Raw genomic sequence first — 25,953 nt, 5'->3', positions numbered from 1 at the left:
TTCACTAGCCTTTATCTTGTAGTTTTTATATGCAGCTTGTAGATGAAGAAACTAAGTCAAATACAAGTTGAAAAGTCTGTACATTTTACACAATTAGAGTCAAATTCAATAGTCATATTATTATACCATGACCAGCATGTTTCACAAAGACACCAAAGTTACAGAATAATTTTAAGAGGAGTTTATTAATTTGAATGGATGAACAAGGGTTTCAGACTCCAAATCATGCATCCCTAAAGAGTTGGGGTGCAGGGTTTATAGAGGCAATAGTCACAAGGAATTTTAACAGCTGCAAGTGACAGATTACAGAAGCAAAAGAAGTTGTTAAAGCAAAACTAGCAGTTAACTTATCAGGAAATCGAAGTTCCTGTTTGCTCAAGTTCCTGACAGCTTAACTTGTAGTCTTGCTCAGTTTGCCAGTTTGTTCATACACTAATTTTAAATTTTTCAAAATGATGATAATTAGAAAGTATACAAAAATGGCATTGCTACTGCTAACAGTTTTACAGTTTCTTGGCACCTTGTCACATTCCCCACTGCTTTTTGTCCTATGTGTCAAATCTTTGTTTTCCTCTACAGGGAGGGGAGTGTAAGTGCTTTAGAAGATCATTAATTTTACCATATTTACTCATTGTTGAATGAGGCACAAGAGGCTGTTGAGCAAACAGGGGCCTATGGTCAGGCCTATGACTAAAGGAGTAAGGATCTGGTGATGGATGAGATTAAAATAGTTAGCCAGGGGGATCACCAGTTGTACAGACTTTGGAAACAGTTCTATTACTTTTCTTTTTCTAATTTCCCTCTATCGAAATTTCTCTGGACTAGCTCTAGGCTTTCTCAAATTACTTCTGAGTTGTTGGTATAGAAGCAGCATTCTTTCCTGAGGGCTAAACAAAGCATTCCCTGTTTTAGGAACAGCAAGTCTAGTCCTCTTCTATTTTGTAAAACTACTGCTAAAGAGTTGAGTTCCTGCTGGAGCTGAGATATAAAGCTCTTTAAATGTTGTATGTCAGCATCTACCTGGTTGCTTAACTCCTTAAAATCTATATCACCCTTGACTAAGGCTGTTGTGCTGAGGGCAGCTAATACGACAATCCCTTGTGCTGCTATTGGGAATAGATGCCCACTAATTCCTAAAGGATGGGTGCCCAATTTTCGCAGTGGAAATGATCTAGGGTTGAAAATATGTCTGTTTTCCCTGTTCCCCCACTATAGAAAAAGACCTGGCATAAAACATAGATTAAGATACAAAGAAGGTCTTTCTGGGACTGAAATAGGTCAGAAGAAGCACATTTAGTCATACTGTTGGTGCATGCTAGCCATGAGTGTTCAGGGGCTAAATAATAAATGGTGGTTTTATTACTGAACTGGGTGATGTTGCAGAAGTGATAATAGGGGGACTTGCTTAAGGGGAAATCTGTGGAGACAATACAAGACCATTTTCCCTGTATGTCCCCAAGGGTGATATTGGGTTGGTCCCATTTGCAGACAGAAGAATTAGTTGTCATGGGTATGACATCAGATAACCCTATACCTACATAATATGGAGATTTTGCATTGAGGTGTAGCCAACAATCCTTCCTAGGTCCAGTCAAGTGGTTTTTACAGCACAATGAACAACTTTAAGTAGGGAAAGAAGTGGTGGGGCTGTTAGAGGTGAAAGTGACCCTGGGCTACTGGGGTGTTTGAGGTTCTCTGGTGACTGAGTGGGTTTAGATTTGTGCTCTGCATATGTGGGTACAACTTTAACTGGAATGGGTAGGGCCAATTTATTAAGAGGGCCAATGGGCATTTTTACACTTATAGAAACCTTTTTCCAAATAGTAAAAAGAGCTCCAGGGTCTGGGTATGGTGTGTATACTTGTATGCCCCAGGTTCTTCCTGTTGCCCATCCAGCATCCCAGGGGTTTATAATAGTAATACTTATAGGGTTGCATCTACTCGTATCTGGGCAATAGGAGAAGTGTATTCTGGACAGGAGTATGAGTTGGTCTTTATTTTTGCTAGATTCCTCTATAGTAGATATAGTTTCACAGCCCCAGTGTGGACTGAAAAATTCCTGAGAATTTAGGCATTTAGCAGATCGGTGCATCATTGGACAAGCATAAGTTTCAAGTCCCCGTAGTCCTAGGCTTCATAATTTTTGCTATGTCTTTCCATCCCAAATACTCCTGCTGCTTCCTGGGGTGCATTTATTTAATTCCCTAAAGAGGTCACATAGGTCAAGTTTAGCTTGAATGAGAGTACCCTTGGTTTCTTGTGTTTATATGATTGTTTCTCTTGTCTTCCCATTTCTTAGCTGAAATATATTATATATAGTTGTGGGGCCTTATGGGAGTTTTCCTGATCTTTAAGTATAGTACACATTATTAACAAGAAACCAAGTGGTGCAAACGTCTTAGCTTTAAAGGGTCTTCTCCAGGTTGACACACCCATTCTTCTCTGTTGAGCTTGAATCTCTAATGATCCAACCAGATTGGGATGAGGTCTACCTTGTTGCCAGCGAGAATTGTCAGGATCATGGTGTGTGGACCTGTCTACATGGGAGTCAGTCCTTGGGTGGTGTTCTTCTTTACACAGATGGAGTCCCCAGGCTGGAAAGGATGTACTGGACCTCCTGGCAGTGCTCATGTGCCTCTCAGACAGTCTTTTGGACAGCCTTCTGAGTAATCTGCAGACCCTATATGTACTTAAGGAAGGAGTGGTTATTTAACTCAGCTTTTGTTTCTTCTCTGAGATTTGGTAGTAAGGGAAGGGGTCTCCCAAACATTATTTCAAAAGGAGTAAATTCTTTCATTTATGATGTGCACCTTGCCCTAAAGAAGGCAAAGAGGTGTAAGGTTGGCTAGTATTCACTGGGTTCAAAAACAAATTTGGTTAAATTTTCCTTTAAGGTCCTATTTATGCGTTCTACCTGCCCTTAACTTTGGGACCTGTAGACACAATATAATTTCTACTTAATATTTATGGTTTTTGCTAAGTCCTGTGATATTTTGGCATTATCAGAACTTATGGTAGCAGGAAGGCCATATTGTGGAATTGTTTCATGAAGTAATTTAAGTACTGTAGTTATTGTCTCTGACCTAGTGGGGAAGGCTTCAACCCACCCGGAGAAAGTATCTACACAGACTAGGATATACCAGTACTCTGCAAGTGGTGGCTTTATTTCAGTGAAATAGATTTCCCAGTATTCTCCTGGCATGGCTCCCTTTTCTCTAATGCCTAAGGGCCATATCCTACCTTGTTTCACATTTACACATGCACAGGTCTGACAAAGTCCTACAGTACTACTTAGTATTTGGTCCAAGTGTGGTACAAGATACCTGGATTGGAGCAATTTAGTCATTTTGAACATTCCAAGGTGGGAAGCTTGATGTATTTGGAGGGCTATCATCCACCCTAATGTCCCTGGAATCAAGATTCTTTCCCCTGGTAGGACTCAAAACCATCGACATTTCTGGTAGCCTTTTTCTCTTCCCCTAAGGCAATTTCTTTCTGAGAGTAGTGAGGGGTGTTGAAAAAAACACAACAGAAGTATATGATTTTAAAAAGGTAGTAACAGAGGAAAGAAGTATGGATTACAACCAAACAAAAACAAAGGATAGAAAAACAAAAAAGAAGAATTGAAAAATAGACAAAACTAAAAGAAAGCAATTTATAAAATGGCAATAGAGGACCCATAGGTGTCAATAATTAGAATAAATGTAAATGGATTAAACACAAATAAAAAGACACAGAGTAGCAGAATAGATTAAAAAAGAAAATCCAATTGTATGCTGCCTACGAGGAACACATCTAGGCAACAAGGAAAAAAACAAATTCAAAGTGAAAGGCTAAAAAACAATACTCCAAGCAAATAACATCCAAAAAAAAAAAAAAGGAGGTGTAGCAATACTCATATCTAATAATGGTTACTACAAGACAGCAAAAGTAATCAAAGACAAAAATGGTCATTTCATAATGGTTAAAAGGACACTGAATCAAGAAGACATAACAATTCTTAATATATATACACCAAACCAAAGAGCACCAAAATATATAAGACAGCTATTGATTGACCTAAAAACAAAAACTGACAAAAATACAATCATACTTGGAGACCTCAATACACTGCTGATGGCTCTAGATCTTTCATCAAAACAGAAAATAAAGAAATATTGGCCTCAAACAAAACACTAGAGCAATTGGATATGATAGACATTTACAGAACAATTCATCTCAAAGTGACAGAGTTTACATTTTTCTCTAGTGTACATGGAACAATCTCAAAAATTGACCATATGCTGGGCCATAAAAATAACATCAGCAATTTCAAAAAAAATAAAATTGTACCAAGTACATTTTCTGATCATAAAACCTTGAAACTAGAATTCAACTGCAAAAAAGAGGTAAAAAAAACACAGAAAAATGTAGAAGCTAAACAATATACTTTTAAAAAATGAATGGGTCAAAGAAGAAATAAGTGCAAAGATCAAAAGATATATACAGACAAATGAAAATGACAATATGACATATTGGAATCTATGGGATGCAGCAAAAGCAGTGATAAGAGGGAAATTCATATCACTTCAGGCCTATATAAACAAACAAGAGAGAGCCCAAGTAAAGCACTTAACTTTGCATCTTAAGAAACTAGAAAAAAAAAGAAAAAAGACAACCCAAAATCAGCCGAAGAAAGGAAATAATAAAAATCAGAGCAGAAATAAATGAAATAGAGAACAGAAAAACTACAGAAGAAATGAATAAAACAAGGTAGTTCTTTGAAAAAATTAACAAAATTGAAAAACCCTTGGCAAGACTCACCAAGGAAAAAAGGAACAGGATTCATATAAACAAAATCCAAATTGAAAGAGGAAAAATCACCAGAAACATCATAGATATACAAAAAATTATTGCAGAATACTATGAAAAACTATATGCCAACAAATTCAACAATCTAGAAGAAATGAATAAATTCCTAGAACCATACTACCTTACTAGTCTGAGTCATGAAGAAACAGAAAGCCTAAACAGTACAATTAGCAGGGAGAAAATAGAAAAAACTATTATAAACCTCCCAAAAAATAAAATTCCAGGCACATACGACTATACTAGTGAATTCTACCAAACATTCAAAAAACCTAGTCTACTCAAAGTCTTCCAAAAAATTGAAGAAGAAGCAATACTTCCAAACACATTTTATGAGGCCAACATAAACCTCATACCAAAACCTGGCAAGAAAGACACAAAAAAAGAAAACTACAGACCAATATCTCTAATGAATAAAGATGCTAAAATACTAAACAAAATACTAGCAAATTGAATACAACATATTAAAAAAATAATACATCATGATCAAGTGGGATTCATGCCAGAATCTCAAGGATGGTTCAACATATGTAAAACGGTTAACGAAACACACTATATCAACAAAACAAAGACAAAAAACACATGCTCTTACCATAGATACAGAAAAGACACTTGATAAAATACAACACAACTTTATGTTTAAATCACTCACCAAAATGGGTATAGAAGAAAAATATCTCAATATAATAAAGGCCATATATAATAAACCATCAGCTAACAGCATATTAAATGGCATAAAACTGAAGACTTTTCCCAGTAAATCAGGAACAAGACAGGGTTGTCCACTCTCTCCACTCTTATTTAACGTGGTGCTAGATGTTTTAGCCAGAGCAATGAGACATGTTAAGGAAATAAATGGCATTAATATAGAAAAAGAAGAAGTAAAGGTTACACTTTATGCAGATGATTTGATCCTATACATCAAAAACCCCAAAGAGTCCACAAAAAGATTACTAGAAACAATAAACTAGTACAGTTAGGTCACAGGATACAAAATTAATATACAAAAGTCCATAGCCTTTCTATATACCAACAATGAAACATTAGAAAACATACTCAAAAAAAATATTCCCCTTTATGATTGCAACAAAAAATAAAATAAAATACCTAGAAATAAACATAACAAAGAATGTAAAGAACCTACCTAACAAATACTATAAAGCATTGTTAAGGAAAATAAAAAAAGATACAATTAAATACAAAAATATTCCTTGTTCTTCAATAGGAAGAATAAATATAATCAAAATGACCATATTACCCAAAGCAATATACAAATTTAATACAATTCCCATTAAAAATCCAATGACATTTTTTAAAGAAATGGAAATAAAAATTATTAGATTTATATGGAATTATAAAAAACCCAAATAGCCAAAGTAATCCTAAGAAAAAATAATGAAGCTAGGGGCATTACAATACCTGACTTCAAATTATACTATAGAGCCACAACAATCAAAACAGCATGGTATTGGCAGAAAAATAGTCACTCAGACCAATGAAACAGAATAGGAAGTCCAGAAATAAAACCATATAATTTTTGATAAAGAGGCCAACAACACACAATGAAGAAAAGAAAGCCTCTTCAACAAATGGTGCGGGGAAAACTGGAAAACCACATGAAAAAGAATGAAACTCAACTACAGTTTGTCCCTTTGTATTAAAATTAATTCAAAATGGATCAAAGACCTAAATATAAGACTAGAAACAATAAAGTACATAGAAGAAAACATAGGTACTAAACTCATAGGTCTTGGTTTTAAAGAGCATTTTATGAATTTGACTCCAAAGGCAAGAGACATGAAGGCAAAGATAAATGAATGGGACTGCATCAGACTAAGAAGCTTTTGCTCAGCAAGAGTAACTGACAACAAAATAAACAGAGAGCCAACTAAATGGAAAATGATATTTTTAATCAACAGCTCAGATAAGGGCCTAATATCCAAAATATACAAAGAACTCATAAAACTCAACAACAAACAAACAAACAATCCAATAAAAAAAATGGGAAGAGGACATGAACAGACTCTTCTCTCAGGAAGAAATACAAATGGACAACAGATATATGAAAAGATGCTCTTTATTAATTATTAGAGAAATGCAAATCAAAACTACAATGAGATACCACCTCACAGCCTTGGTTCCAAGCTGATGAGCTTTTGCTCAAACCAGATGAGCCCACAACCTCACAACTGTTAAATTAGCTATTATCAACAAGTCAGGTAATAGCAAATGTTGGAGAGGCTGTGGAGAAAAAGAAACCTTCATTCACTGTTGGTGGGAATGTAAAGTAGTACATTTTGGAAGAAAGTATTGTTGTTTCTGAAAAAACTGAAAATGAACTACCATATGATACAACAATACTTCTACTGGGTATATACCCCCAAAATTCAGAGACACTGATACATAAAGACAGATGTATGCCCATGCTCATTGCAGCATTGTTTATGGTTTTCAAGACATGGAAACAACCAAAAAGCCCTTTAATAGATGACTGGATAAAGAAGATGTGGCACAAATACACTATGGAATACTACTCAGCCATAAGAAATGATGACAGCCCTGGCTGGTTGGCTCAGTGGTAGAGCATCAGCCTGGCGTGCAGGAGTTCTGGGTTTGATTCCCAGCCAGGGCACACCGAATAAGCACCCATCTGCTTCTTCACCCCTCCCCCTCTCCTTCCTCTCTGTCTCTCTCTTCCCCTCCTGCAGCCAAGGCTCCATTGGAGCAAAGTTGGCTCAGGTGCTGAGGATGGCTCCATGGCCTCTGCCTCAGGTGCTAGAATGGCCCTGGTTGCAACAGAGCAATGCCCCATATGGGAAGAGCATCGCCCCCTGGTGGGTATGCCGGGTGGATCCTTGTTGGGCGCATGCGGGAGTCTGTCTGACTGCCTCCCCATTTCCAATTTCAGAAAAATACAAAAAAAAAAAAAGAAATGATGACATTGGATCATTTACAATGAAATGGATAGATCTTGATAACATTACACGGAATGAAATAAGTAAATCATAAAAAAACTAAGAACTGCATGATTTCATACATAGGTGGGACATAAAAATGAGACTAAGAGACATGGACAAGAGTGTGGTTGTTACTTGGGGGAGAGGGAGGGAGAGGGGAAGGGGAGCAGAAGGGGAAGTGGGAGGGGGAGGGATTTAAAGAAAACTAGATAGAAGGTCACGGAGGACAATTTGACTTGGGGTGATGAGTATGAACATAATTAAATGACAAGATAACCTGGAGATTTTTTTTTTAACATATGTATACTGATTTTTTTTTTACAGAGACAGAGAGAGTCAGAGAGAGGGATAGACAGGGACATACAGACAAAAAGAGAGAGATGAGAAGCATCAATCATTAGTTTTTTGTTGTGCATTGCGACGCCTTAGTTGTTCATTGATTGCTTTCTCATATGTGCCTTGAATGCTGGCCTTCAGCAGACCAAGTAACCCTTTGCTCGAGCCAGCGGCCTTGGTTCCAAGCTGATGAGCTTTTGCTCAAACCAGATGAGCCCACACTCAAGCTGACAACCATGGGGTCTTGAACCTGAGTCCTCGGCATCCCAGTTTGACACTCTATCCACTGTGCCACCGCCTGGTCAGGCTGTACCCTGATTTATTGATGTCACCCCATTAAAATTAATAAAAATGTATTAAAAAGTATTTTGAATGACACTTTATCTAGGTTCTTTCTTATTTGACTAGACTACTACTTAGAATTATGGAACACTGACATTTGTGTTAAAAAGAAAGACCTATTAAAATAATAATAATAAAAATCCCTGAGGAGAAGTCTCTCTCATTTTTTCTGTTCTCTCTCTATCTGTGTGTGCATGAAAAATACAGAAAATAAAAAATTATGGGAAGGAGTAAATTATTAGTCATTTGTTACTTATAAAATAGCTTAACTTTTGAAAGAATATTTAATCATTCAATTCATTAAATTATAAATACATAATAAAACATTTATTAAAAACTTGTAAAAATATAAAAAATATGTAAATATACTAAATTAAAAGAAAGTAAATGCAAAAGAATAAAAAAAATTAGATGCATTAAACAGCCAATTTTAAAAAGTTATAAATTCAAAATATGGATAAAATTTAAAAATTAATCCTCTGCTAATAAAAAAACATAGATACCACATTTTATTTTATTTTAACTTTTCTTTTTTAATTTATTTTTATTAATTTTAATTTATTCTGTTAACATGAATTCAAGGGTCTCCCATTACACCCCCTTTCTGCCTCCCTCTAACTCCCTCCCCCCTTTCTTCTGGGAATTTCTCCTGTTATCTGTATCTATGTGTTATGCATATATAATATCACTAATCCCTTCTCTATCTCTGATCCCATTCCCTCACCCCCCTCTTCTCAAGATAGCTGTCCCTCTATTCTCTGTGACCCTATCTTTACCTGTATTTCATTCCTCAGTTCATCTTTTTCATTAGATTCCACATATAAGTGAGATCAGATGATATTTTTCTTTTTCTACCTGGCTTATTTGACTTAGCATAATAATCTCCAGGTCTATCTATGCCATCACAAAAGGAAAGGTTTCCTTTTTCACAGCTGCATAGCATTCCATTGTGTATATGTAATGCATCATTTTAATCTACTCATCCACTGATGAACACTTGAGGTGTTTCCAGATCTTGGTTATTTTAAACAATGCTGCATAAACATGGGAGTGCATATCATCTTTTGAATCAGTGATTTGGTATTATTAGGATATATTCCTAAAAGTGAGATAGTTGGGATAAAAGGCAGTTTGATTCCCACCAGTAGTGCAAAAGGGTTCCTTTTCTCCACAGCCTTGCCAACTTGTATGTTGATTTGTTAATGAATGCCATTCTGACAGGTGTAAGGTGGTATCTCGTGGTTTTAATTTGCAATTCTCTGATGATCAGTGATGTTGAACATATTTTCAATGCCTATTGGCCATCTGTTTGTCCTTTTAAGTTTTTTTTTTTTTTGCTCATTTTTAAATTGGATTGTTTACCTTTCTGGTGTTGAGTTTTAGAAGCTCTGTATAAATTTTGTTTATTAACCTCTTATTAGACGTATTGGTGAATATGTCCTCCCATTGTGTAGATTCTCTTCTTATTTTGTTCATGGAGTCTTTTGCTGTGTAATAGCTTTTTAGTTTGATATAGTCATATTTGTTCATCCTGTCCTTTATTTCACTTGCCCATGAAGATAAATCAGCCAAAATATTGCTACAAGAGATATCAGAGAGTAAACTGCCTATGTTTTCTTCTAAGCTGTTTTTTAGTTTTGCAACTTACATTTAAGTATTTTATCCATTTTGAGTTATTTTTGTGAATGGTGTAAGTTAGTGGTTTATTTTCAATTTTTTTGCAAGTACTTGTCCAATTTTCTCAACACCATTTATTAAAGAGACTGTCTTTACTCCCTTGTGTGTTCTTACCTCTTTTGTCAAATATCAATTGACAATAAAGGCATGCGTTTATTTCTGGGTTCTCTGTTCTGTTTCATTGATCTGTATGACTGTTCTTATCACATCATATAGCTGTTTTGGCTTCTATGGCCTTGTAGTATAACATAATATCAGGAAGTGTGATAACACCCACTTTATTCTTCATTTTTCAAGATTGCTGAGGCTATTCATGTTCTTTTTTGGTTCCATGTAAAGTTTTGAAATATTTGTTCTATATCTTTGAAGTGCCATTGGTATTTTAATAGGGATTGCATTGAATTTTATACATTGCTTTGGGAAATATGTAAGACATTAATGATGTTTATTTTTCCTATCCATGAACACAGTACATGCTTGCACTTGTTTGTCTTTCTTGATTTGATTTCTCAATGTCTTATAATTTTCAGAGTATGAGTCTTTTACCACCTTGGTTAAATTTACTCCTAGGTACTTTATTTTGTTGTTGCAACAGTGATGGGGATTGTTTTCTCAATTTTTTTTGTGTGATGCCTTTTATTTCTTCTTCTTGTCTTATTGCTGTGGCTAGGACTTCCAGAATTACATTAAATAAGAATGGTGAAAGGGAGCACCACTGCCTTGTTCCTGATCTTAAGAGAATTTTTTTTAAAAATTTTGTCCATTGAGTATGATTTTGGCTGTGGATTTTTTATAGATGGCCTTTATCATGTTGAGGTATGTTTCCTGTATTCCCATTTTGCTGAGAACTTTGATTCTGAATGGGTGCTGAATTTGATCAAATGCTTTTTCTGCATCAATTATAAAATCACATAATTTTTATCTTTCCTTTTGTTTATGTGATAAATAAAATTTATTGATTTGCAAAGATTGTATCAGCCTCGCCTCCCTGGAATAAATCCCAATTGATCAAGATGCCTGATCTTTTTAATATATTGCTGGATCTGGTTTGCTAATATTTTGTTGAGAATTTCAGTATCTAAATTCATCAGGGATATTGGCCTATAGTTTTTTTTCTTAGTGTTGTCTTTACCAGATTTTAAAATGAGGATTATGTTTGCCTCATAAAAGAAGTTTGGAAGTCTTCTTTCCTCTTGAATTTTTTGAAATAACTTGAGAAGAATAAGAATAAGTTTTTCTCTGAATGTTTGGTAAAATTTGCCTCTGAAGCCATTTGGTCCAAAACATTTGTGTGCTGGGAGTTTTTAGATAACTGTTTCAATTACATTTGTTGTACTTGTTCTGTTTTGGTTTTCTGATTCTTCCCAACTGAGTTTTGGGCAATTGTATGTTTCTAGGAATTAATCCATTTTACCTAGGTTGTCAATTTTTTTTGGCATATGATCTTCATAGTATTTTCTCACAATTCTTTGTATATCTGCAGTGTCAGTTGTTACTTCTCCACTTTAATTTCTAATTTTATTTATTTGAGTCCTCTCTCCATTTTCTAGATGATTCTGGTTACAGTTTTATCAATTTTGTCTACCTTTTCAAAGATCCAGCTCTTGGTTTTGGTTATGTTTATCAGTTTTTCTGTTGTAGTTGATATCTAGTTTTATGTTGTTGTGATAAGAGAAGATGCTTGACATGATTTTAATCTTTTTTTTTAAGTTTTTGAGGTTCATCCATGTCATACCAAATATCAGGAATTCATTTTTTCATTGACAAATAATATTACATTCTATGAATATACTGTATTTTGTTTATTCATGTTGATTTACATTTGTTTCCTTTTTTCAGCTATGAACATTTATACACAAGTTTGCATGTGAATGTATATTTTTGTTTCTAATGGGTTTATACCTATGAGTGGAATTGCTGGGTCATATGGTCACTCCATGACTAACCTCTTGTAAAAATGCCAGACTGGCCTGGCCTGTAGTGGTACAGTAGGTAAAGCATTCAACCTGGAAATTTGAGGTCACTGGTCCAAAACCCTGGGCATGCCCATTTAAGGCACATATGGTATGCAACTGCTATGAGTTGATGCTTCCTGCTCCTCTCTTTCTGGCTTTTTCTCTCTCCTCTCCTTATAAATCAAATAGTTTTTTAGAGAAGAGACAGACAGACAGGGACCAACAGATAGTAATGGAGATAGATGAGAAACATTAACCCATAGTTGCAGCACCTTAGTTGTTTGTTGGTTGCTTTCTCATATGTGCTTCGATCGAAGGGCTCCAGCCAAGCCAGTGACCCATTGCTCAAGCCAGAGACCCTGGGCTTCAGCCAGTGATCTTGGGCTTCAAGTCAGTGACTTTTGGGCTTATGCCAGTGACTATGAGGCCATGTCTATGATCACACACTAAAGCCAGTGACACTGTGCTCAAGCTGATAAGCCTGATCTCAAGACTGTAAACTCAGGATTTTGAACCTGATTCCCCAGTGTCCAATGCTGACATTCCATCTCCTGTGCCACTACCTGGTCAAGCAATAAATAAAATCTTAAATAAAAAGAAAGAAAGAAGAAAAAATGAAGACTGTTTTTGCAAAGTTCTTGCATCATTTTATATTACCACCAGAAGTATTTGAGGATTGCAATTCTTCAATATCTTCTTCAACTCTTATTTTTGTGTGTCTTTCTTTTTTTTTAAATAAATTTTTATTTTAATGGGGTGACATCAATAAATCAGGATATATACATTCAAAGAAAACATTTCCAGGTTATCTTGTCATTTAGTTCTGTTGCATACCCATCACCCAAAGAGAGATTGTCTTTTGCCACCCTCCATCCAGTTCTCTCTGTACCCCTCCCCCTTCCCCTCTCCCTCCTTCCCTCTCCCCACCTCCCGTAACCACCACACTCCTGTCCATGCCTCTTAGTCTCGCTTTTATGTCCCACCAATGTATAGAATGCTGCAGTTCCTGTTTTTTTTCTGATTCGCTTATTTCACAATGCTACCAAGACTCCACCATTCCACTGTAAGTGATCCGATGTCATCATTTCTCCTAGATGAATAGTATACCATGGTGTATATGTGCCCCATCTTCTTCATCCAGTCCTCTATTTTTTTTTACAGTGATTAAAAGCCTTTAAGCAAACTCTTGGCCAATACAGCAAGAATCCATAAAAGAGTAGTGTCCTTAAAATGTTCACCAAGTCCAAGTTGACCCCATCACCATGCCAAATCCCTGAAAAATGCAACCCAACCACAGTTCAGTCTGTTAGGAGCTGTCACAGGGAGCAGGAGTCCAGGAAAGTTCCCCACAGGAAAAATCTGCATGGCACTGGAATTGTTGTCACCATTCTATACTTTGCAGCTCATGTCCAAGTCCCAATGAATGCTGCTTCTAGCTGGTAATGATTCAGGTAGACTGGAAAAAGCCATTTGCAGCATGCATGGATATGGAGCTTCTGTTCTCCTCTGCCTGGAGAGTTGAGACCAGGTTGCTTTTCCCTGGAGCTCTGTGACTGTGGCCTGGTAAAGAGAACCTTGGGATACACTAAGCTGGGTGGCAAAGGTAAATTCATAATACAAGTTGGCAAAAGGAGGAAAGAGAGCTCTAAATTAGGAGTAGGTCCCAGCCTGAAATATGAGTGGGACATTGAGGTAGGAGGGATAAAGGAAACACTATATATTAAGCAAAGCAGCAGAAAATAGGACTATCAACACCCACAACAGAGATCTTTGAGGGAAGAATAAAAAACCTGACTATTCAGGCAAAACATAGTTAAGTGGCCCTTGTGCAAATGAGATCAGTTTACCTGCTTCTTGGAAGAAATACCCTAGGCTCATCCACAGTGTCGTAGACGGGGCTGACGGCCCTGGGCACCTTCAGCCTACTGTGGCAAACCTCAGCTTTCTGGGCAAGGTTAGATCATAGTTGGCTGGAGCAGGGCTGGAAGAGACTGAACCCTCCCTTAGAGGAGCGAGGGGGAAGCCCACCTTCCAGTGTCCCTGTTTCCTCACAGCAGAGGCGTGTAAGCCTGGCAGGCTTTAGCTCAATAGTAGTGAGTATGAAGCAGTATCTTACTGTGGTTTTGATTTCTGTTTCCCTAATGGCTAATGATGTTGAGCATTTCTTTTTCATGTTGCTATGGGCCATTTGTATATCTTTTTTGGAGAAATGTCTATTCAGCTCCTTTGCCCATTCCTTAAGAGGGTTGTTTGTCTTTTTAACTATTAAGCTGTAAGAGGTTTTTTAAATATATATATATATAAAATACCATATTCTGGATACAAGTCCTTTATCAGATGTATAATTTGCAAGTATTTTATCCCATTCTGTGGGTTACCTTTTTTAAATTAATTTTAATGAGGTGACATTAATCAATTAGAGTACATAGGTTCAGAGAAAATATCTCCAGGTTATTTTGACATTTTATTATGTTGCATACTCATCACCCAAAGTCATATAGTCTTTTGTAACCTTCTATCAGGTTTTCTTTGTATCCCACCTCTACCCCCACCCCTGGGATACCACCACTCTTGTGCATGTCCATGAGTCTCATTTTTATGTCCCATCTATGAAATTATAGTTTTTAATTTTTTTCTGATTTACGTATTTCACTCAGTATAATGTTATGAAGGTCCATCCATGTTGTTGTAAATGATTCGATGTCATCATTTCCTATGGCTGAGTAGTATTCCATAATATATATGTACCACATCTTCTTTATCTAGTCATTTTTTAAAGGACTTTGAGGTTGTTTTTATGTCTTGGCCACTGTGAACAATACTGTAATGAACATGGTGCTGCATGTGTTTTAACGTAACAGTGTTTTTGAGTTATGGGGGTATATTCCCAGTAGAAGGACTGCTGGGTCATATGGTAGTTCCATTTTTAATTTTTTGAGGAACCACCATACATTCTTCCATATTGGTTGTACTACTTTACATTCCCACCAACAGTGGATGAGGGTTCCCTTTTCTCCACAGCCTCTCCAACATTTGTTATTACCTGCCTTGCTGATAATAGCTAATCTAACAGTGTGAGGTGATATCTCATTGTGATTTTGATTTGCATTTCTCTAATAGCTAATAAAAATGAGCATCTTTTCATATATCTGTTGGCCATTTGTATTTCTTCCTGGGAGAAGTGTCTGTTCATGTCCTCTTCCCATTTTTTATGGGATTGTTTGTTTGTTTGTTATTAAGTTTTATGAGTTCTTTGTATATTTTGGATACTAGGTCTTTATCTGAGCTGTTGTTTGAAAATATCATTTCCCATTTAGTTAGCTGTCTGCTTATTTTGTTGTCAGCTTCTCTTGCTGAGCAAAAACTTCTTAGTCTGATGTAGTCCCATTCATTTATCTTTGCCTTCAGTTCCCTTGCCTTTAGAGTCGAATTTATAAAGTGTTCTTCGTAACCAAGGTCCATGAGTTTAGTACCTATGTTTTCTTCTATGTACTTTATTGTTTCAGGTCTTCTATTTAGGTCTTTGATCCATTTTGAATTAATTTTAGTACAAGGGGACAAACTATAGTCGAGTTTTTTTCTTTTTCACATGATTTTTCAGTTTTCCCAGCACCATTTGTTGAAGATGCTATCTTTTCTCCATTGTGTATTGTTGGCCCCTTTATCAAAAATTATTTGACCATATACATGTGGTTTTATTTCTGGACTTCCTATTCTGTTCCATTGGTCTAATTGTCTATTTTTCTTCCAATACCATGCTGTTTTGATTATCATGGCTCTATAATATAATTTGAAGTCAGGTATTGTAATGCTCCCAGCTTCATTCTTTTTCCTTAGGGATTGCTCTAGCTATTTGGGGTTTTTTATAGTTCTATATAAACTTGATTTTTTTCTATTTCTTTAAAAAATGACATTGGAGTTTTGATGTGAATTGCATTAAATTTGTATATTGCTTTGGGTGATGATATACTCATTTTGACTGTATTTATTCTTCCTATCCAAGAACAAGGAATATTTTTCCATTTCATTGTATCTTTTTTGATTTCCCTTAACAATGCTTTGTAGTTTTCATTATATAGGTCCTTTACATTCTTTGTTATGTTTATTCCTATGTATTTTTTGTTGTTGTTGTTGCAACCATGAAGGGGAATGTTTCCTTGAGCTCCTTTTCTGATGTTTTATTGTTGGCATATAGAAAAGCAAGGGACTTTTGCATATTAGTTTTGTATCCTGCGACCTTACTGTATTGGTTTATTGTTTCTAGTCGTCTTTTGGGGGAGTCTTTGGGGGTTTTGATGTACAGGATCATATCATCTGCAAAAAGTGAAACCTTTACTTCTTCTTTCCCAATATGAATTCCTTTTATTTCTTTCTCTTGTCTGATTGCTCTTGCTAGAACTTCTAGCACTACATTGAATAAGAGTGGAGAGAGTGGACAAACTTGTCTTATTCCTGATTTTAGGGGAAAGTCCTCAGTTTTATGCCATTTAATATGATGTTAGCTGATGGTTTATCATAGATGGCCTTTATTATATTGAGATATTTTTCTTCTATACCCATTTTGTTAAGTGTTCTAAACTGAAATGATGTTGTATTTTATCAAATGCCTTTTGCATCTATTGATACAATCATATGGTTTTTGTTGTTTTGTTAACTGTTTTACATATGTTGAACCATCCTTGTGATTCTGGGATGAATCCCACTTGATCATAGTAATTTTTTTAATGTGTTGTTCTTTTTGATATGCTAGTGTTCTGTTTAGTATTTTAGCATCTGTATTCATTAGAGATATTGGTCTGTAGGTTTTGTGTGTATGTGTTGTCTTTGCCTGGTTTTGGTATGAAGGTTATATTGGCCACATAAAATGTGTTTAGCAGTATTACTTCTTCTTCAATTTTTTGAAAGGCTTCGAGTAGAATAGAAAGCAAGTCTTCTTTGAATGTTTGATAGAATTCACTAGTATGCCGGTTGGCCCTGGACTTTTTTGGGGGAAGGTTTTTAATAGTTGTTTCTATTTCCTCCCTGCTTATGGCTCTGTTTAGGCTTTCTGCTTCTTCATGATTCAGTCTAGGAAGATTGTATTATTCAAAAAATTTATCTATTTCTTCTATATTGTTAAATTTGGTGGCATATAGTTTTTCATAGTATTCTACAATAATTCTTTGTATATCTATGATATCTGTGGTGATTTCTCCTCTATCATTTTAGATTTTGTTTATGAGGTGTTTTTTTTTTCATGGTGAGTCTTGCCAAGGGTTTGTCAATTTTGTTGATCTTTTCATAGAACCAGCTCCTTGTTTTATTAATTTTTTCTGAAGTTTTTTTGTTCTCTATTTTGTTTATTTCTGCTCTGATTTTTATTATTTTCTTTTTTCTACTTGTTTTCCATTGTCTTTCTTCTTTTTTTCTAGTTCCTTAAGATGTGAAGTTAAGTGGTTTACTTGGGCTCTCTCCTGTTTGTTCATATAGGCCTGTAGTTACATGAACTTCCCTCTTATTACTGCTTTTGCTTTATCCCAGAGATTCTGATATGTTGTATTGTTGATTTCATTTGTCTGTATATATCTCTTGATCTCTGCGCTTATTTCTTTTTGGGACCACTCATTTTTTAAAAATATGTTCTTTAATTTTTACATTTTTGTGGGTTTGTTTAACTCTTTTTTGCAGTTGAATTCTAGTTTCAAGGTTTTATGATCAAAAAGTATGCTTTGTATAATTTTAATCTTTCTGAATTTGTTGATGTTATTTTTGTGGCCCAACATATGGTCAATTCTTGAGAACATTCCATGTACACTAGAGAAAAATGTATACTCTGGCACTTTGGGATAAAATATCCTGTAGATGTCTATCATATCCAATTGTTCTAGTGTTTTATTTAAGACCAATATTTATTGATTTTCTGTTTAGATGAACAATGTAGAGCTTTCAACCATGTATTGAGGTCTTCAAGTATGATAGTATTTTTGTTAGTTTTTATTTTTAGGTCAGTCAGTAGCTGTCTTATATATTTTGGTGCTCTTTGGTTTGGTGCATATATATCATATTAAGAAGTGTATGTCTTTTTGATTCAGTGTCTCTTTTATCATTATAAAATGACTGTTTTTGTCTCTGATTACCCTTGCTTTCTTGTACTCAGCATTGTTAGATATGAGAATTGCTACAGTTGCTTTTTTGGGGAAGTTATTTGCTTGGAGTATTGTATTCCAACCTTTCACTTTGAATTTATTTTTACTTTTGTAGCTTAGATGTGTTTTTATTTTAGGCAGTATACAGTTGGATTTTTTTAATCCATTTTGCTACTCTGTGTCTTAATATTGGTGTGTTCAATCCATTTATATTTAGTGTAATTATTAACATTTGAGTGTTTCCTATTGTCATTTTATATTTTGCTTTCTGGTAGTTTTGTATCTTGTTTGGTTCTTCTATTTTTCTATCATTTGTTTTTGTTTGGTTGTAATCCATACTACTTTCCTCAGTTACTTCTTTTTTTTAAGGCATGTACTTCTGTATTGGATTTTTCAGGGGTGGTTACATTAAGTAATGGAAAGCATACATATCATATTCATTATCTCATTAGTGCTTCTTCACTCCACCATCCTTTGCTACTGTTAATCTTTGTCCTCTCCCCTTTTTTGTTTCTTTGTCACAAATTAATCTTGTTTTTATTGCAATCTTGATGTAGCTTTTACTTGTAGTTTTGTTCTGTTTTGTTGTTTGTGTCTGGTCGGAAAACCTCCTTTAGTATTTTCTGGAGTGGGGGTTTTCTGATGATAAATTTCCTCTTCCTTTCTGTATCTGTGAATATTTTTATTTCTCCTTCGTATTTGAAGCATAGCTTTGATGCATATAGTATTCTTGGCTGGAAGTTTCTCTCTTTCAGAACTTTCAATATTGGGATTCACTCTCTTCTAGCTTATAGAGTTTCTGCTGAGAAATCTGTTGATAATCTAATGGGCCATTCTTTGTATGTTGTATTGTTCTTTTCCCTGGCTGCCTTGAAAATTTTTTCTTTGTAATCGGTTTGTGTCAACTTTATTATGATGTGGCTTGGTGTAGGCTTGTTAGGGATAAGATAACTTGGTGTTTTGTTTGCTTTTTAAATTTTAAGCTTTTGTTCTTTCCACAGGTTCAGAAGTTCTCACATATTATTTGTTTGAATAGGTTCTCCATTCCATTTTCTCTATCTTCTCTTTCTGATATACCTATTATTCTTATGTTAGTCTTTTTGATGGAGTCAGACAATTTCTGTAGGGCTATCTCATTTTTTTTTAAATTTATGAGCCTCTCTTCTCTTCTCTTTGTAGTACCTCTAGTTGCCTGTTTTCTATGTCACTAATTCTATCCTCTATCTGGTCTGTTCTGTTGGCTAAGCTTTTTACCTCATTTTTCAGTTCATGAATTGAGTTTTTCATCTCTGTTTGATTCATTTTCATGGTTTGAATTTTCTTGGTAAAGTATTTTTTCTGTTCATTGAATTGTTTTTTGAGCTCCTTAAATTGCCTTTCTGTGCTTTTTTTGTATATTCCTGAGTATTTTTAGGACTTCAATTTTAAATTCTTTCTCATGTAACTTAAAGGTTTTTAAGCTATGGAAATTTTTTCTATAAAATTTTCCTCATCTATCTGAGCTATATCACTGTCTTTTGTATCCATAATATTTTATTTCTTTTTCTTTAATGGCTTTTGAGAGTGGTATTGCTTCTAACACTAATAAGAGTTGATAACTTTTTTTGAATAAATAAAACTTAAAATTTTATTATGCTAGATGGAACAAAAATACATAGAATGGAAGGCCTCAGTTTGGGGGGGAGTGACAGGTAAAAAATGAGGCAAGAACCCACAAAATGCCACAAGAAAAAAATTGAATCAAAAATAAAATAATTTGTTTGTAAGTGATGGTCAAATTAGAGTAATAGTGAAGAGAAAAAATTAAAAATATACAGTAAAAATTAAAATATTGTTGTATTAAGTGGCACAAAAACTATAGAATGGAGAGCCAGATTTGGGGGAAATGCTAAAGAGATAAAGAGCGAAGTAAAAAGCACCAAAATGCCACAAAAAATTGAATCCAGAATAAAATAATTTGTTTGTTGGTGAGATTTGAATGAGAGAAAATAAGAAACAAAAAGAGAGAGAAAGAAAGAAATTGAGTTAAGTTTTTTGGAATGTAACACTCAGAGAAAAAAAAGAATAAAAAATATAACACCTATGGCTAATAACATTCAAAATGAAAAGAAAAGAATAAAATGGAAAGAGGATAAAATTACTAAGGTGGAAGGAAAATAAAGTATAAAAAGTACAGGAAAAAAATGAAAAATTTATAAAGACTGTAGATTTTTTCTGGTTTTGAGAAATTATCTCCTTTCTTTTTCTTTCTTCTCTCTGGTTTTGGCTGGTGGCACTACACCCCAGGTTCTGCCCCTGTGGCTCTCTTAGGTAGAGATTTGCTGTTGTGTCACTATTGTGATGAAATAAACTAGGCCTTAGTCTCATTGGTAGGTGGGGCTTATTAGTATTTACAGGCTCTGGCAATGAGAGAGCCTGTTTTCCCAGAGCCTCTCCACAAATCTCTCCTTCCTGAACCAGCAGCATGGAACCCAGCTGTGAAGTTGCCCCAGCCACTCCCTGGAGAGCAAGACACTCCAAGAGCAGCCAAACACCTTTCTATCCCCACTCAACACAGGGTTCTTTGTAAGGCTTTGCCAGCCAGAGCCGCCAGCGTAATCAGGCAGGGCTGGGAGCCAATCACCTTTCAGGTGTCTTTCTATGAGCCTCCAGGCATGTCTAGTATGCTTCAGCACTCTGCTGGTCTGCTCCCCAGAAGCTGTCTGCAAGCTAACTGTGCTCCCTTCCTCCCACCATTTCCATAGTCCTCTTTCCTGGGAGTGTGCTTTGTTAGCCTATATGGCTGGCAGAGGTGCCACGGCAGACAGGTTTGGGTGTAGGAAAGCTAGCTTTTCTACACTTCCCATGCGTTGTTTGGGAAGCTAGGATTATTCACAAACTCTGGTCACAGCCAATGCAGAGGGCCACTACTGAGTCTGTGACCCATCCCCTCCGATTTCAGTATTCTTAAATTTATCAGGACTTCTTTTGTGATCTAACATGTAGCCTATTCTAGAAAATATATCATGAGAGCTTGAAAAAAAAATGTATATTCTTCTGCTTTGTGGTGAAATGTTCAGAAGATATCAATTAAATCAAGTTGTTCTAATGCAGGGGTCTCCAAACTTTTTACACAGGGGGCCAGTTCACTGTCCCTCAGATCATTGGAGGGCCAGAGTATAAAAAAAAACTATGAACAAATGCCTATGCTCACTGCACATATCTTATTTTAAAGTAAAAAAAACAAAATGGGAACAGATACAGTATTTAAAATAAAGAAAAAGTAAATTGAAATCAACAAACTGACCAGTATTTCAATGGAAAATATGGGCCTGCTTTTGGCTAATGAGATGGTCAATGTCCAGTTCCATATTTGTCACTGCTAGGCATAACAAGTGATATGACGTGCTTCCAAAGCCATTACACGTGCATCTCGCAACACTGAAAGAAGTACTGTACATGAGCTATGCTGTGCTTTGCGGTGCCACCACATACAGTACTCCAGGAGCACAGGATGCATCCTGTGCTCCTCTCACTGATCACCAATGAAAGAGAGGCCCCTTTGGAAGTGCATCGGGGGTCAGATAAATGGCCTCAGGGGGCCGCATGTGGCCTGCGGGCCGTAATTTGGGGACCCTGGTTCTAGTGTGTTTTTTAAGACCAATGTTTCTTTGTTAATTTTCTATCAGGAGGACCTATCCATTACTGTTAGTAGGGTATTAAAATCTCCTACTATTGCCCTGGCCGGTTGGCTCAGCGGTAGAGCGTCGGCCTAGCGTGCGGAGGACCCGGGTTCGATTCCTGGCCAGGGCACACAGGAGAAGCACCCATTTGCTTCTCCACACCTCCGCCACGCCTTCTTCTCTGTCTCTCTCTTCCCCTCCCGCAGCCAAGGCTCCATTGGAGCAAAGATGGCCCGGGCGCTGGGGATGGCTCTGTGGCCTTTGCCCCAGGCGCTGGAGTGGCTCTGGTCGCAACGTGGCGACACCCAGGATGGGCAGAGCATCGCCCCTTGGTGGGCAGAGCATTGCCCCTGGTGGGCGTGCCGGGTGGATCCCGGTCGGGCGCATGCGGGAGACTGTCTGACTGTCTCTCCCTGTTTCCAGCTTCAGAAAATTGCAAAAAAAAAAAAAAAAAATATCCTACTATTATTGTTTTGTTGTCAGTCTTGCACTTTATGCCCATCCAAATCTGCTATATATATTTAGGTGCACCTATATTAGATTCATAAATATTTACAATGGTGATATCCTCTTGTTGAATTGCTCCCTTTATCATTATGTAGTGACCTTCTTTATCTTTTATTATAGTCTTTGTGTTAAAGGCTATTTTGTCAGATATAATTATTGCTACCTGACCTTTTTTTTTTCATTTATTTTAGCATAAAATGCTTTTTCCCATTCCTTCACTTTCAGTCTATGTGTTTCTTTTGTTCTGATGTGGGTCTCTTGTTGATAGTATATGTACTATTTTTTTTTATTATTCATGTAGTTATCCTATAGATTTGATTGGAGAATTTAATCCATTGAATTTAATTTATTATTGATATATACTTACTTATTGTCATTTTATTCTTTAAATCTACAATCCTCTTTCTCTCTATTTCTTTTTTCCTTTGCTGTCTTTACAGCAGCCCCCTTAACATTTCTTGCAGTACTGGTTTGGTTGTAATAAATTTCTTGAATCTTTGTCTTGGAAGCTTTTTATTTCTCCTTCAATATTAAATGATATTTTTGCTGGATAAAATAGTCTTGGTTGTTGTTTCTTGTTTTGCATCACTTTAAATATTTCATGCCAATCTCTTCTGGCCTTGAGTGTTTCTGTTGAGAAGTCAAATGTCACCCTTTTGGGGTTCCTCTCTAGGTAATTAACTACTTTTGTCTTGCAGCTTTTGGTATTCTCTCTTTGTCTCTTAACTTTGGAATTTTAATTATGATGTGTCTTGGTGTAGGCCTCCTTGAGTTTCTCTTAAATGAGACTCTCTCTGCTTCTTGTACTTATGTGACCTTTCCTTCATCAGTTTAGGAAATTTTTCAGCTATGATTTTTTCAAACAGATTCTTTATATCTTTTTTTTTAATTTTAGTTTTTTTAATGGGGTGACCTCAATAAATCAGGGTACATATATTCAAAGAAAATATGTCCAAGTTATCTTGTCATTCAGTTATGTTGCATGCCCATCACCCAAAGTCAGATTGTCCTCTGTCAACTTCTATTTAATTTTCTTTGTGCCCCTCCCCATCCCCTTCTCCTCTCCCTCTCCCCCCAACCCCCGTAACCACCACACTTTTATCAATGTCTCTTAGTCTTGCTTTTATATCGCACCTATGTATGGAATGATGTAGTTCTCATTTTTTTTTTTCTGATTTACTTATTTCACTTTGTATAATGTTATCAAGATCCCACCATTTTGCTGTAAATGATCCAATGTCATCATTTCTTATGGCTGAGTAGTATTCCATAGTATATATGTGCCACATCTTCTTTATCCAGTCATCTATAAAAGGGCTTTTTGGTAGTTTCCATATCCTGGCCACTGTGAACAGTGCTGCAATGAACATGGGGCTGCATGTGTTTTACGTATCAAAGTTTCTGAGTTTGGGGGATATATACCCAGTAGAGGGATTGCTGGGTCATAAGGTAGTTCTATTTTCAGTTTTTTGAGAAACCACCATACTTTCTTCCATAATGGCTGTACTACTTTACATTCCCACCAACAGTGAATGAGGGTTCCTTTTTCTCCACAGCCTCTTCAACATTTGCTATTACCTGTCCTGTTAATAAGAGCTAATCTAACAGGTGTGAAGTGGTATCTCATTGCAGTTTTGATTTGCATTTCTCTAATAACTAAAGAAAATGAGCATCTTTTCATATATCTGTTGGCCTTCTGTATTACTTCCTGGGAGAAGTAAGTGTCTATTCATGTCCTCTTCCCATTTTTTTTTATTAGATTGTTTGTTTGTTTGTTGTTGAGTTTTAAGAGTTTTTTGTATATTTTGGATATTAGGCCCTTATCTGAGCAGTTGTTTGAAAATATCATTTCCCATTTAGTTGGCTGTCTGTTTATTTTGTTATCAGTTTCTCTTGCTGCGCAAAAACTTCTTAGTCTGATGTAGTCCCATTCATTAATTTCTGCCTTCACTTCTCTTGCCTTTGGAGTCAAAATCATAAAATGCTCTTTAAAACCCAGGTTCATAAGTTTAGTACCTATGTCTTCTTCTATGTACTTTATTGTTTCAGGTCTTATGTTTAGATCTTTGATCCATTTTGAGTCAATTTTAGTACAACGGGACAAACTGTAGTCAAGTTTCATTCTTTTTTTTTTTTAATTTTTCTGAAGCTGGAAATGGGGAGAGACAGTCAGACAGACTCCCGCATGCGCCCGACCGGGATCCACCCGGCACGCCCACCAGGGGCGACACTCTGCCCCTCCAGGGGGTTGCTCTGCCATGACCAGAGCCACTCTAGCACCTGGGGCAGAGGCCAAGGAGCCGTCCCCAGTGCCCGGGCCATCCTTGCTCCAATGGAGCCTTGGCTGCGGGAGGGGAAGAGAGAGACAGAGAGGAATGAGAGATGGAGAAGCAAATGGGCGCTTCTCCTATGTGCCCTGGCCGGGAATCAAACCCGGGTCCCCCGCATATTAGGCCAACGCTCTACCGCTGAGCCAACCGGCCAGGGCAAGTTTCATTCTTTTGCATGAGGCTTTCCAGTTTTCCCAGCACCATTTTTTAAAGAGGCTTTCTTTTCTCCATTGTGTATTGTTGGCCCCTTTATCAAAAATTATTTGACTATATATATGTGGTTTTATTTCTGGGCTTTCTATTCTGTTCCATTGGTCTGAGTGTTTATTTTTCTGCCAATACCATACTGCTTTGATTTTCGTGGCCTTATAATAGAGTTTGAAGTCAGGTATTTTAATGCCCCCAGCTTCATTCTTTTTCTTTAGGATTGCTTTGGCTATTCGGGGTTTTTTATAGTTCCATATAAATTTGTTGATTTTTTGCTCCATTTCTTTAAAAAATGTCATTGGAATTTGATGGGAATTGCATCAAATTTGTATATTGCTTTGGGTAATATGGCCATCTTGATTATATTTATTCTTCCTAACCAAAAACAAGGAATATTCTTCCATTTCATTATATCCTTTTCAATTTCCCTTAACAATGGTTTTTAGTTTTCATAATATAAGTCCTTTACATTCTTTGTTATGTTTATTTCTAGGTATTTTTGTTGTTGTTGTAATCTTGAAGGGGATTATTTTTTGGAGTTTATTCTCAAACGTTTCATTGTTGGCATATAGAAAGGCTATGAACTCTGTATGTTAATTTTGTATCCTGCGACCTTACTGTATTGGCGTATTGTTTCTAGTAGTCTTTTTGTGGATTCTTTGGGGTTTTTGATGTATAGGATCATATCATCTGCAAAATGTGATACCTTTACTTCATCTTTTCTGATATGGATGCCTTTTATTTGTTTGTCTTGTCTGATTGCTCTGGCTAGAACCTCTAGTACCACATTAAATAAGAGTGGAGAGAGCAGACAGCCCTGTCTTGTTCCTGATTTAAGGGGGAAAGTCTTCAGTTTTGTGCCATTTAATATGATTTTAGCTGATGTTTTATCATATATAGCTTTTATCATGTTGAGATATTTTCCTTCTATACCCATTTTGTTGAGATTCTTAAACATAAAATTGTGTTGTATTTTACCGAAAGCCTTTTCTGCATCTATTGATAAG

General features: G+C 36.1%; 1 non-coding gene across 1 annotated transcript; it reads right to left on the bottom strand.

Annotated features, from left to right (window-relative positions):
• Positions 1-24,821: 24,821 nt before the first annotated feature.
• Positions 24,822-24,897, bottom strand: TRNAI-AAU (transfer RNA isoleucine (anticodon AAU)). Its single transcript has one exon. It is a non-coding gene; the product is annotated as a tRNA-Ile (tRNA).
• Between the last annotated feature and the right edge of the window lie 1,056 nt (positions 24,898-25,953).

Source organism: Saccopteryx bilineata, chromosome 2 (genome assembly GCF_036850765.1).
Source record: "Saccopteryx bilineata isolate mSacBil1 chromosome 2, mSacBil1_pri_phased_curated, whole genome shotgun sequence".
Taxonomy (NCBI): Eukaryota; Metazoa; Chordata; class Mammalia; order Chiroptera; family Emballonuridae; genus Saccopteryx; species Saccopteryx bilineata.
This window is presented reverse-complemented; position numbering and strand designations above follow the sequence as displayed.